At 48.5% G+C, this 12,974-nt stretch overlaps 1 long non-coding RNA gene across 1 annotated transcript in view; it reads left to right on the plus strand.

The window, feature by feature from the left end:
* Positions 1-12,711, plus strand: part of LOC135176444 (uncharacterized) — a 56,311-nt gene extending 43,600 nt beyond the window's left edge. Inside the window, exon 3 of the long non-coding RNA XR_010302651.1 lies at positions 12,644-12,711. This is a non-coding gene — a long non-coding RNA (uncharacterized LOC135176444). The remainder of the gene's footprint in view (positions 1-12,643) is intronic.
* Positions 12,712-12,974: the final 263 nt, after the last annotated feature.

Below are 12,974 nucleotides of genomic sequence, written 5' to 3' on the forward strand. Positions count from 1 at the left end.
TCGGGCACACGCATAGGAAAACGCACAGCACGGCGCTACTCTGATTGCTTTGGCCGGCCCCTGCTACGGCTTTAAGTCTGCTACCTCACAGCCTGCGTGGTGGGCAAGCGGCGTCCCCCTCCGCGGAAGAGCCTCCAGCCCTCCAGGCACACTCGCGTCCTTTCACGAGAGCGCGACTGCCTGTCCTGCTGCCCCAAAACCCCGAAAAGCTTCTTGCCAGCGACTGATAATTCGAGATTACAACGAACAGATAACAAAACCGGTCTTCGTTCCCAAATAAGGGTGTGGGCAGGCATCGCCTATCACAATGAACTCGTCTGAAGCTCCCTCAGCTCTTTGCAAAAGGCTCAGCCCTCTGTTTCGCTTAGAAATACACCTGAAAGCAAAGAATGTGCCTGAGCTTCAAAGTCATCTCTTTCTCCACGGGTGCTGTATCAGCGTGGCGCGCAGTCAGCGTGTTTAGTTCGAGGTAACTGTGCTTTGCCATTATACTACTTGTGTCATCTGACAGTCACACCGAGAGCCACAGATGCCTGTTGAGAGTTGCTTTAAGTAGAAGAGTGACCGCACGGTGTGGTGCCTCTCCAGCGCGGACGGGACCTGCTGCAAAGCTGTTTGCTTCGCGAATTCGAGGTGTGCGTTCCTCGCACAGAGATGCTCATTCCCAAGGTAACTCTTACTTCAGAAAAACCTGGCTGTTCCCAGCGCCGAGGGCAGTCAGAATCTCCTGCTTGGAGCAGGATCAATGATCTCTCAGTGCTGCTGGACACCGACAGTCGTTCATCCTGTGACAGAATGGGCTGTTTTTATCACGCCGACAAACCTAAGCTCGAAACTTGCTGCACCGTTCCTGCAAATCCCTCAGCTTCAGAACCACGCTGTGGTCCGTCGCGGACCTGGGTTTCTGCCCTCGTTGTGCGCCTTTGACTCAGAAGTATGGTATTTTCCCTAAGGCATTTACCTTCAGATGTCTGCACTACCATCACAACTACCAACTTAACCTATTTCCTACAGCAACGACTCACATACCGTTTACATCTGACAGTCCTGAACTGGTTGTGGTGCCTGTCCCCAGACATATCTCCAACTCCTGCTACCTCTCATGCTCTCTCTCAGCGACCTAAGACCTCTGTTCAGCCTCACTAGTGTCAACAGCTTCCTCAGAAGATGTAACACCAGAGGTGTATTCTGCTTCCAATCTGTAGTGATCTGCAGAGGAATTTCACTCTGTCTCCTAACAGAAAGGCATGCTCAGACCATATGTTCTCTGTAGCATATGCCAGAGTCTTTACCAGAACAACAAAAGCAGCTGATTCAAGCACAGGGGGTGCAGATGTTAAAAGGCCTCGCAGGAAAATTGCTCCTGTAAGTAGAGGAAGGGATACAGATGGGGTCTGTAGCTGGTGCAGTGTAAACAGGGCCATGAAGAATGGGGCTCCTTAGTTTTGCTGCAGCTGGCAGCTAATCATATGCTCAGCAGAGGTAATGAGTAAGGTCGGCAAGCAGGTGAAAAAATAATAAAAGGAAAATTCATCAGGGTGTCTAACAGGCTTAAATGACATTTTTGTGAGGACATGTCCTGCTGAGAAATGGAGGGGATTATATTTCACAGGAATTAGCATGGGCTCGTAGCTCAGGATTCACTTGAGCTGCTGCAGGAAAGAAATGCAGGAGTGGACAAGCATCCAGCTGGAGAGAGAGAGCAGTCTGGGCTGAGAAGGAAAAGCATTTTAGTGATTGAATTTAGCTGGCCAGACCTCATGCTTTTACTGTAATTAAATTGTCTTCCTTGACACATAGGCTTTAGCCTGGTTCCCTGTGAAGGGGAAAGGACTCCCAGTGATGCAGGTTATACGGGGTAGCAGCACAGGGATTCACTTTTTCTTCCCTTGTACCATGTCATCACTGGGTCACAACTGCAACCCAGTGCAGGCAATATGATTTCTAGTTTATGTTGTTAACAATATTTCAGATCAGAAGGATTTATGAATATGCTCGTAGAAGGAATGGTGAAAATCTTGGGTTCAGAGAAATGTTATTAAGATAAGTAAGTCTCTGTAGTGTTTGGCTAATCTCAAATGAGAGTCCTGGCTCAAGGTCAGTACATCCCCTTTCAGAAGGGAAAACAGTCAAGAAGTATTTGCTGGTTTTTGTCTTCCTCATATAGGTGCAAGCACAGCACTTTGGACTTCTCCAGGTGCCTATTCAGGCAGTGCTGTGCACACCCAGACATATCAGTGTAAGCATTTGCCCCAGGTTGTTTCAGTGCAGCTAGAAACTGTGTCATTGTAGTTACCAAGACTTAATATGCTCTGCAGTGTCTTCACATGTTTCATTGTCCTGAAAATGATTCTGTGTTATGGATGTTTAGCCTGTATCTGGTTGCTCTGTCACTTGATGGCCCCCTCACCAGGAGAGAAGGGGAACCAGATAAAGAGAAGAGACCTGCAGGTTGAAACTGAAATGGATTTAGTGTGACAAAACTAATGCCAATGCCAAACCAATGCCAATGTAAATTACACAAGATCATACTGGGCCCAGTGTATGAATGGGAAAGCAGTCCTTAAGCACACACTGCTAAACGAGCCCCTCCAGGCATGGGGAGAAGAGGAAAAGTCAACCAGCTAGAAAATTAGGCTTGTGTGCACAGCTAGATTTCCAAGAAATAACCCAGGACCCCAAAGCAAAGCCAGCAGTAGTATAAATCCTCAATTCTGACCTTAAAACTGCAGAGAAAATTGGTCTCCACTTCTGAGTTGTGTGCTGGTCTGTGGTTACCTGAGCCTGTGCTTTCCAGAAACCCCAGGGCAGCACTAATATGCTAATAGGAGAGTATGGACCACCCTGGGAAGTCACTGCATACTGCCACATCTTCTTTGGACCACGATGTGTCTGCAGAACTGATCTGCTTCAGCTACAGTTCACACGAAGTCTGTGGTTACAGAGCTCCCTGAGATGCTTAGGCATGCCTGAGTGGACTGTCCTGCTGCAGAAAGCTCCCTGCCAGGTGCCCTCCAGCTCTAACTCTGGCTGTACAAATCAGCACCGTTGTGAATGTTATTTGTTGTATAAATAAGTAGATATCTCTGATGCATCAGAAAACAGCATGTCTTGGGGTAAGCTCTAATTTGGCTTTCCACCTCCTGAGTGTCCGTGGCAGTTTAGCAGATCACCTGGATGGAAAAGGACACTGTTAATTGGGGCTGTGAGTTGAAATGGTTGTTCTGGATCAGGTATTGCACATGAAGCTGTTATTGATGGACCTGTGGGCAAGGGATGCATGGCATGTGTCTAGTGCTGTATTTTTCTAAGCAGGCTCCAGGCCAAGTCCTCTGCTGGATGCATTTCAGATTGAGTCATATGAAAGCTCTGTTAATAAATGCAGCAAGCTCACCAAGTTTCTCAATCTGCAGATTGAAGAGACATGACTAATTTGACCAGTGTGAATTCCACCGTTGCCAAAGTATCAGTACTGAATAGCCCAGAACTTCTCTGGCTTTGCTCTAGGGTTATGAACCACTCGAGCTAAAAGATAAAAGGTCTGAGCTACAGATTCTCTGCTAATTGTAACCAGAGAACTGCAGGAGTTTGGCTTCACAGTCTCACAGTATCACCAATGTTGGAAGAGACCTCACAGATCATCAAGTCCAACCCTTTACCACAGAGCTCAAGGCCAGACCATGGCACCAAGTGCCACGTCCAGTCCTGCCTTGAGCAGCCCCAGGGACGGCGACTCCACCACCTCCCCGGGCAGCCCATTCCAGTGTCCAATGACTCTCTCAGTGAAGAACTTTCTCCTCACCTCCAGCCTAAATCTCCCCTGGTGCAGCCTGAGGCTGTGTCCTCTTGTTCTGGTGCTGGCCACCTGAGAGAAGAGAGCAACCTCCTCCTGGCCACAACCACCCCTCAGGTAGTTGTAGACAGCAATAAGGTCACCCCTGAGCCTCCTCTTCTCCAGGCTAACCAATCCCAGCTGCCTCAGCCTCTCCTCGTAGGGCTTGTGCTCAAGGCCTCTCCCCAGCCTCGTCGCCCTTCTCTGGACACGCTCAAGCAGTGATGTGTACAGAATTGTGGCTTTGCTTCTATCAACAGGACAATGCAAGAGCCACTGATACAACTGAACCCCAAAGTTCAGAAAACTAAAGATGCAAAGGGACTGATGATCTTCTCCTAATCTGCCACTGAGGCTGTAAACCACTCTTGACTTGATTTCCAGTGTCTGTTTGGTGCATGACTCGGTGCCACCCACAACGGGCTGATCTCACAGTGACTGCTGTGCTAGTGCAGACATCAGATGGATTGTATAGCTCCATCGTGTCACCTGCTGGTTTGAGTGGCATTAATAAGGTACAAGTTATTTGATAGTGAGATCTGGTTCCTGTGAGCATTAACAGGAAAGGCAAGACATTTGTCATAGAAGCATGGAATCAGTCAGGGTTGGAAGGGACCACAAGGATCATCTAGTTCCAAATCCCCCTGCCATGGGCAGGGACACCTCAGGCTATCCAGAGCCTCATCCACCCTGGTCTTAAACACCTCCAGGGATAAGGCTTCCACCACCTCCCTGGGTAACCCATTCTGGGCTCTCATCACCCTCATGCTGAAGAACTCCTTCCTATCATCCAGTCTGAATCTACCCATTTCCAGCTTTGTTTCATTTCCCTCGGTCTTATCACTCCCTGACAGCCTAAAAAGTCCCTCCCCAGCTTTCTTGTAGCCCCCTTAAGATACTGACAGGCCACAATAAGGTCACCTCAGAGCCTTCTCCTCTCCAGACTGAACAGCCCCAACTCCCTCAGTCTCTCCTCATAGCAGAGGTGCTCCAGCCCTGATCATCCTCCTGGCCCTTCTCTGGACACCTTCCAGCACCTCCATATCCCTCTTGTCCCAGGGGCTCCAGAACTGGATGCAGTACTCCAGGTGGGGTCTCACCAGTGTGGAGTAGAGGGAGGATCCCTTCCCTTGCCCTGATGTTCACACTTCTCTTGCTGCATGAGCCTGGGCTGCATGAGAGAGTGCTGAGTGTACTGTCTGAAAGGACTACACTAGATCTGGACCTTCCTGATCCACATCCTCAGATTTCAAACTCTGAGGGCTTTTTTGAACCTGAAAAAGGCTCTAGAAGCTAATTCCAGTACAACAAACCAACCCAACCAACCAAACCCAAAACCCCAAACCAAAAAAAAAGACAACAAACTCCCAAACAAAACAAAACAAATAAGCAGAAAAAGCAACAACACAAAGACAGCCAAATGAAATTTATTTTCTCTGACCTTTTTATTTCCACCTGTAATGCAACCTGCCTCAGATCAGGGGGCAAATCTGTCTGTGAGCACAGCTAAACCAGCTTTAATTTCTGTGGCCTGTATGCAGAGAAAGCAAAATCCAATCCAGAACACAGGCAGCAGAAGAGAAGCTGAATTTGTAGAGCTCCTCATTTTCTTAATGTGCTCTGGATGGCATCTGTAAGTGAAGTTAATATTCACCAAATAGGCATTGTTGGCTGACCATTCCCTGTTTTCCCTGGAACAGTCATATGGAAGCCTAAGGAGACAGTTCCTGGGGGTGAGGAGTGGCTCAAGGAGCAGAATAACCTTGCTGTAATGGGTTAGAGATCAGGAAAATGAGTGCTCTGGAGTCAATCTCAGCAGCTTGCTCAGTGGCCAGCTTCCATTAGTACTTCCAGGCCTCCACCTAGTGGATAAACTGCACTCGACGCGAGGCTGCCCTCACCCAAAGGAGCTTGTCTTATAGAGCCCAAAATGAACCATTTCCAGAGCTGAGTGTGCCCAGGAACAGGCACGGTACAGAGACTGGGGAAAACAACCAAAAAGGGAACTCGAATCCTCTCTTCCATGGGCAAATGGATTCTTTTGTAGGCAGCAGCAGGATATGGCACATGTGGAGGCAGAACTGTTTCTCCAGTTTCTGTGGGTACTGCAGCTGATTTAGTGATACCAGTTCTCTGTCTCTAATCGTTCAGTCCAAGTGGTTTTATTCCAGAATCACAGGATGTTAGGGGTTGGAAGGGACCTCCAAAGCTTATCCAGTCTAACCTCCCTGCCGGAGCAGGATCACTTAGAGCAGATCACACAGGAATGCATCCAGGTGCATGTTGAATATCTCCAGAAAGGGAGACTCCACAGCCCTTCTGGGCAGCCTGTTCCAGTGCTCTGTCACCCTCTGAGTGAAGAAAATTTCCCTCACATTTACATGGAACTTCCTATGCCTTGTACTGAAGAAACAGATGCAGAGCTAAGAGCTCTCTCTCACTTGCATGTTCAGCTCACAGAGGAGGCATCAGACTAAGAGGGAAAGAAACAAATGCATGTCCTTTATTCTCTCTTCTCCTGTCTCTCTTTCTTAGAGCAGCATCTTCCTGGAAAGAAGCATTTCCTAGCCATGCAAAGAGCTCTTTGGGTCCATGACAGGCATGCAACCCCTCCACTTGTAGGAGCAGTGGCTGGCTGCTCAGGGCTGGCTCACTGATAAGAGTATCACAGTATCACAGTATCACAGTATTATTAGGATTGGAAGAGACCTCACAGATCATCAAGTCCAACCCTTTACCACAGAGCTCAAGGCCAGACCATGGCACCAAGTGCCACGTCCAATCCTGCCTTGAACAGCCCCAGGGACGGCGACTCCACCACCTCCCCGGGCAGCCCATTCCAGTGTCCAATGACTCTCTCAGTGAAGAACTTTCTCCTCACCTCCAGCCTAAATCTCCCCTGGCGCAGCCTGAGGCTGTGTCCTCTCGTTCTGGTGCTGGCCACCTGAGAGAAGAGAGCAACCTCCTCCTGGCCACAACCACCCCTCAGGTAGTTGAGAGGAGTTGGAAAAAGCAGCAGTGCCTCCCCTTCTTGTCCATGGGAGCTGCAGCTCGGCTGCACTACCATTATCACTATTGACCTGTGAAGGAAGTCCATCATTTAGGGATTTGACAGTATCTGCAGGATGGCCAGCTGAGAGGTGGAGAGTCTCTGAACAGCATTCCCAGTTGTATCAACACAGACATTTACATATCTGATCAATGCTGCAACAAGTGAGGAGGTGACACCCCAGGGTGGCACAGAATATACATGTATATTTAGCTGGTCAAGATGCTGAGAGGAATCTCTCTTACAAGGACTATCTGAGAGGCTGGTCACTAGTGGTGTTCCTCAGGAATCTGTGTTGAGACCACTTCTTTTTAACATCTTTAATGATGACATTGATTCAAGCATAGAGAGTCAGCAGTAAGTTTGCAGGTGACACCAAATTAGGTGGCAGTGTTGATTTGAATGAGGCTGTTCAGAGAGACTTGGATAGGCTTAGATCCATGGGCCAACATTAATGGGATGAGTTTCAACAAGGCCAAGTACCAGGTCCTGCACTTGGGTCATAACAACCCCAAGCAATGCTACAGGCTTGGGGCAGTGTGGCTGGAGAGCTGCTGGCAGAAAGGGATCTGGGGGTTGTAATAGACAGGAGCTGAATGGGAGCCAGCAGTGTACCCAGGCAGCTGAATAGGAGCTAGCAGTGTGCCCAGGCAGCTGAATAGGAGCCAGCAGTGTGCCCAGGTGACCAAGAAGGCCAATGGCATTCTGGCTTGGATTAAAAATGCTGTGTCCAGCAGGAGCAGGGAGGTGATTGTCCCCTTGGACTTGGCTTTGGTGAGGCCACACCTCGAGTGTTGTGTTCAGTTTTGGGCACCACAATACAGGAGAGATGTGGAGGTGCTGGAGCAGGTCCAGAGGAGGACAACAAAGCTGGGAAGGGCCTGGAGAATAAATCTGGTAAGGAGAGACAGAGGGAGCTGGGGATGGTCAGTGTGAGGAAAAGGAAGCTGGTGGGAGACCTCACTGCTGTCTACAGCTACCTGAAGGGACATTGTGGAGAGGCTGCTGCTGGGCTCTTCTCACAGGTAATTAGAGACAGAACAAGGGGGAATGGCCTCAAGCTGAGGCTGGACAGGTTTAGATTGGACATTAGGAAAAAGTTTTCCTGAAGGGAGTGTTCAGGGCCTGGAATGAGCTGCCCAGGGAGGTGGTGGAGTCACCCAGCCTGGCTGTGTTTCAGAGTGGTTTGGATGTGGTGCTTAGGGCTATGGTTTAAGGTGAATCTTGCAGAGTAGTGTTCTAGGTTGGACTTGGTGATATTGAGAGGCTTTGCCAACCTGGATGTTTCTGTGATTCTGTGACCTGGGCAACCCTCTCTGAGTGACCCTGCTTTAGCAGAGGGGTTGGACTAGATGATCTCCAGCAATCCAACATCTGCCATTCTGTACTGGAGAACATTATCTTGTCTGTGCTGAGCTTTGAACTGGCCAAGAAATCAGGACAAATCTCCACTTGCATAATGACCTTCATAAAATGAATAGATACAAAGTCACACTTCTAGGTATACTCATGGGAAAGTGAGTTTTGCAAGGATGGATTTTAGTACAATCTTTAGCAGTAAGGAAATCCAAGCAGAAAATCTTTGTCTGCCTACTCCTGGGGAAAAAAAGAATTAAATTCAGAGGAGGCATTTATAAAGCTCTCCTGATCAGAGCAGTGAAACCTACTCATGATCATTCTCCTCTAATTTCCTCACTAATGGAGTTGAGTAAACATCCCATCTCCAGCAGCGGCTCTGAGTCATTCACAGGTGAATGTGGATAGGATGGCTCAGTAATTATCATAGAACCATAGAATGGTTTAGGTTGGAAGGGACCTCAAGGATCCAACCCCCCCACCATAGGCAGGGACACCTCCCACTAGAACAGGTCGCTCAAGGCCTCATCCAACCTGGCCTTGAACACCTCCAAGGAGGAAGCATCCACAACCTCCCTGGGCAACCTGTGCCAATCTCTCACCACCCTCACTGGAGAAGAACCCTTTCCTAACATCTAGTTTGAATCTGTCCTCTTCCAGTTTAAACCCATTACCCCTCATCCTTGTCATTACAAGACCTTCTGCTGTCGCTGCTCAAGGTTCAGTAGTGCCTGGCAGGGCAGAGAGGTAGGACTCCACTTCTGTCTGTCAAAATTACATCTCCAGAGGCCCAGAGGAAGACTGAAACCTGGACAGTGCATACAACCTGTGGCTCGTTGCAGCAGCAGCAGAACACTTCCCAAACTCACTTAGTTTTCTGAAACAGAAGATGAGATGATGCTTATCTTAGCTTGCAGAAGTGCTGTTACTGTAACTGCTGATAACAACCTTTCCCCCAGGGCATTACAAGCTCCCTTCCAACCCAGACCATTCTATGATTCTGTACAGTGAGGGTGGTAAGGCAATGGAACAGATTGCCCAGGGATGCCCTCTCCCTGGAGGTGTCCAAGACCTTAAGCAACCTGCTCTAGTGGGAGATGTGTCTGGCCATGACCAGGAAGGGTTGGAACTAGGGGATCTTTAAGGTCCCTTTGCAACCCAAACCATTCTATGAATCTCTATCTCTCTGTACTACCTATGAAGATTGTTTCCAGTCTAGCTCACTGTACCCAGAACAAAGCTATTTTCTTTTCCCAGTGTTTAGATGTCTAAATAGCCCAAGGCAGTGGAAAACCAGATTTTTGCTTCTAAGGGGTTCTCATATTTTATTTTGTTTCTTTTTTTTTTTGGCTGAGCATCATCTATTTTGTATTCTTTTAGGGTTTAAATATCAGTTCTACTTAAAAAAATAAAATACAGACAGTGCAAAACACTGGATCTGATTTCCAGAGAGTTATGTTGGCATGGAAAGATTCTTGCTAAGCTTTAGGGCCTTCTTTTGTTCTCTGGTGCTGGGAGTGTGGCTTCACAGTTAGCTGGAGTAGATCACTTCCAGCTACCCACAAACCCTAAGCTGCCAGAATAGGCTGTCTTGGCAAGGGGGGCAAGCCAGAGGGCAAGTCTGCTGCCCAGGTTGTTCCTTCCATCCCACAAAATCTTTTCAGCTTTCTTAACTGTTGGTCACCTCCATTGAGAAGGAAATGTTTGCTCTTTTTTTGGTCCTTGTGGAGAAAAAGGAGAATATGATCCCCAAATAACCCCATGCTTAGGGCAGTCGCTGTGGTTCAAGCCTCTGGCTCTTACCCAGATCAGAGGCTTCAACCTTTCTTCCTCACAGCCCATTTGAGTTCTGTGTCATTGCATGTGCTTTCTCTGTCTTTTCTCTTGTCTGAAAGTGGTACCATCACACTCCTGAGAAAAGCTTGGCTTCAAGGTGTCAGGAGGTTCTGATGAAGAAGTTGGTTGGTTGTGTTCTTCCAATTCCTTGGACCCTTCTGAATAGCTTCATTTTCTCTCCTGGCCCCACCAAACACAAACCCTATGAGGAGAGGCTGAGGGAGCTGGGGGTGTTTAGCCTGGAGAAGAGGAGGCTCGGGGGGGGGGACCTCATTGCTCTCTACAACTACTTGAAGGGAGGTTGTGGCCAGGTGGGGTTGGTCTCTTCTGCCAGGCAAGCAGCAAGAGAACAAGGGGACACAGTCTCAAGTTGTGTCAGGGGAGGTCTAGGCTGGATGTTAGGAGGAAGTTGTTGGCAGAGAGAGTGATTGGCATTGGAATGGGCTGCCCAGGGAGGTGGTGGAGTCACCATGCCTGGAGGTGTTCAGGAAAAGACTGGATGAGGCACTTAGTGCCATGGTCTAGTTGACTGGCTAGGACTGGGTGCTAGGTTGGACTGGATGATCTTGGAGGTCTCTTCCAACCTGGTTGATTCTATGATTCTATGATTTTATGATTCTATGTAGTCCTGCTGCCTGCCTGCCAGTCACTCCCATGGCCACTTGCACATAAATTCCAGTAGGAGGAATGTTTCAAAAGCAATTGCACCCCAATGCATACCATGGAAATCAGCAGTTGGGCAGAGGAGAGACACCCATAGGAACGTGACTTGCAAAGACAATTGTGAGCCAGCTGCTCAGCATCTGGTTGTTGGCTAATCACAGGATGTTAGGGATTGGAAGGGACCTCCAAAGATCATCCAGTGCAACCCCCCTGACACAGCAGGACCATACAATCTAGCTCAAGTCACACAGGAACACATCCCTCCATCTTGACCCCCAGCATTCAGCTACTTATAAATATTTATTAGGTCTGCTCTAAGCCTTCTCTTTGAGGAAGGGGCCTCAAAGATCATCCAGTTCCAACTACCCCACCATAGGCAGGGACACCTCCCACTAAATCAGGTTGCTCAAGGCTTCATCCAACCTGGCTTTGAACATCTCCAGGGAGGAAGCATCCACAACCTCCCTGGGAAACCTGTGTCACCACCCTCACTGCAAAGAACTTCTTCCTAACATCTAGTTTAAATCTTCCCTCTGCCATTTAAACCCATTACTCCTCATCCTGTCATTACAAGACCTTGCCAATAGTCCCTCCCCAGACCTCCCCTAGCCCTCTTCAGATACTGGAAGGCCACTCCAAGGTCTTCTGCAAATCTGCTCTTCTCCAGGCTGCAGGGCCCCAACTCTCTCAGCCTGTCCTCATAGCAGAGCTGCTGCAGCCATCTGAGCATCTTCATGGCCTCCTCTGAACTGGCTCCAACAGTTCCATGTCCTTCTTGTGTTGGGGGCTCCAGAACTTCACACAGGACTCCAGGTGGGGTCTGAGGAGAGCAGAGCCAAGGGGCAGAATCCCCTCCCTTGCCCTGCTGCCCACACTGCTCTTGCTGCAGCCCAGCACAGGGTTGCTGTCTGGGCTGCACTCACTGCTGGCTCATGTTGAGCTTTTCACCACCCCAGACCCCCAGGTCCTTTTCCTCAGGGCTGCTCTCAGCCACTCACCATCCAGCCTGGGGTTGTGTTTGTGACTGTGCTGACCTAGGTGCAGGACTTTAAACTTGGCCTTGTTGAATGTCATGAGGTTGGCCTGGGCACACCTCTCCAGCCTTTCCAGGTCCCTCTAGATGGATCCCTGCCTTCTAGCAAGTCAACTGTGCCACACAGCTTGGTGCCATCTGCAAACATGCTGGGGGTGCCCTCCATTGCTCCACCCATGTCGCTGACAAAGATGTTAAACAGCACTGGTCCCAGCACTGACCTCTGAGGGATGCCACTTGGCACTGGTCTCCAGGTGGACATTGTGCCCTTGATCACAATTCTCTGCATGCTACCCTTTAGCCAATTCCTTACCCAGCAGTACTCCACCCAGCAAGTCCTTCAAAGTGTCTTTTTGGTAGCTTGGGGGGAAGCAAATCTGCATCAACCTATTTGTGTGTTTAGCTCTCTGATTTTGTCAGACCACATTTTGCTCCTGTGGGATCACATCCAATATTTTTTTCTGAGTTTAGACTATGATCAAATAGGAGCAGTGTGACACAATGGAAGGGCTTCCTTTATTTTAATGTGTGTGTGTGTGTGTGTGTGTGTTTTCTGGCTGCAAAGGAAGAGTTGACAAGGAGATGACAAATTCTGCATGGCATTTGAAGTAAACTTTCATTAAGCTGGCAGCATCTTTATGTTTATTTTTGGAGGGATGACCTTTGGATGTGTGAAGGCCCTAGATGCTTCCTGATGAAGTTATACTTCCATGTGAGAAACACTTGCAGCTCAGAGGAGTTATGTGGGAGCAGTCAATGAAGAGGTCTTTGGGATTCTCACAGCCTCCTGCTTAAACTGTAAGACAAAGGGTGGGAGGAATGTTTACCTGGGACATCAAGCTGAAAGGTAATTTGCTTCTTTCCTTACTTGCAGTTCCTCCTGCTTTCTGTGATTACAACCAGATGGCTTAGAAGAATGATGGGGCCAGTGAGGTACCTGAAAGAAACCAACTTGACTCTTCTTGTATTGACCTGTAGGTAAGGTTCCTTTCACTTAGAAAAAGGTAACTGACATTAAAATAAGAGAACATGTCAGTGCTGCTAAAATAAATGAGCATTTTGATGCAGGAAACTGAGCCTTCATTGAGTTTTCTCACTTTCAAAGCTTTTAATCTTTTGACTGTTCTTTTTCCATTCACCTATGCATTGCTGTTAATTAGTTTACACTGCTCAGCTCCCATCCTGACCTAGCTCTGGTCTCCTCC

Source organism: Pogoniulus pusillus, chromosome 6, assembly GCF_015220805.1.
Source record: "Pogoniulus pusillus isolate bPogPus1 chromosome 6, bPogPus1.pri, whole genome shotgun sequence".
Classification (NCBI taxonomy): Eukaryota; Metazoa; Chordata; class Aves; order Piciformes; family Lybiidae; genus Pogoniulus; species Pogoniulus pusillus.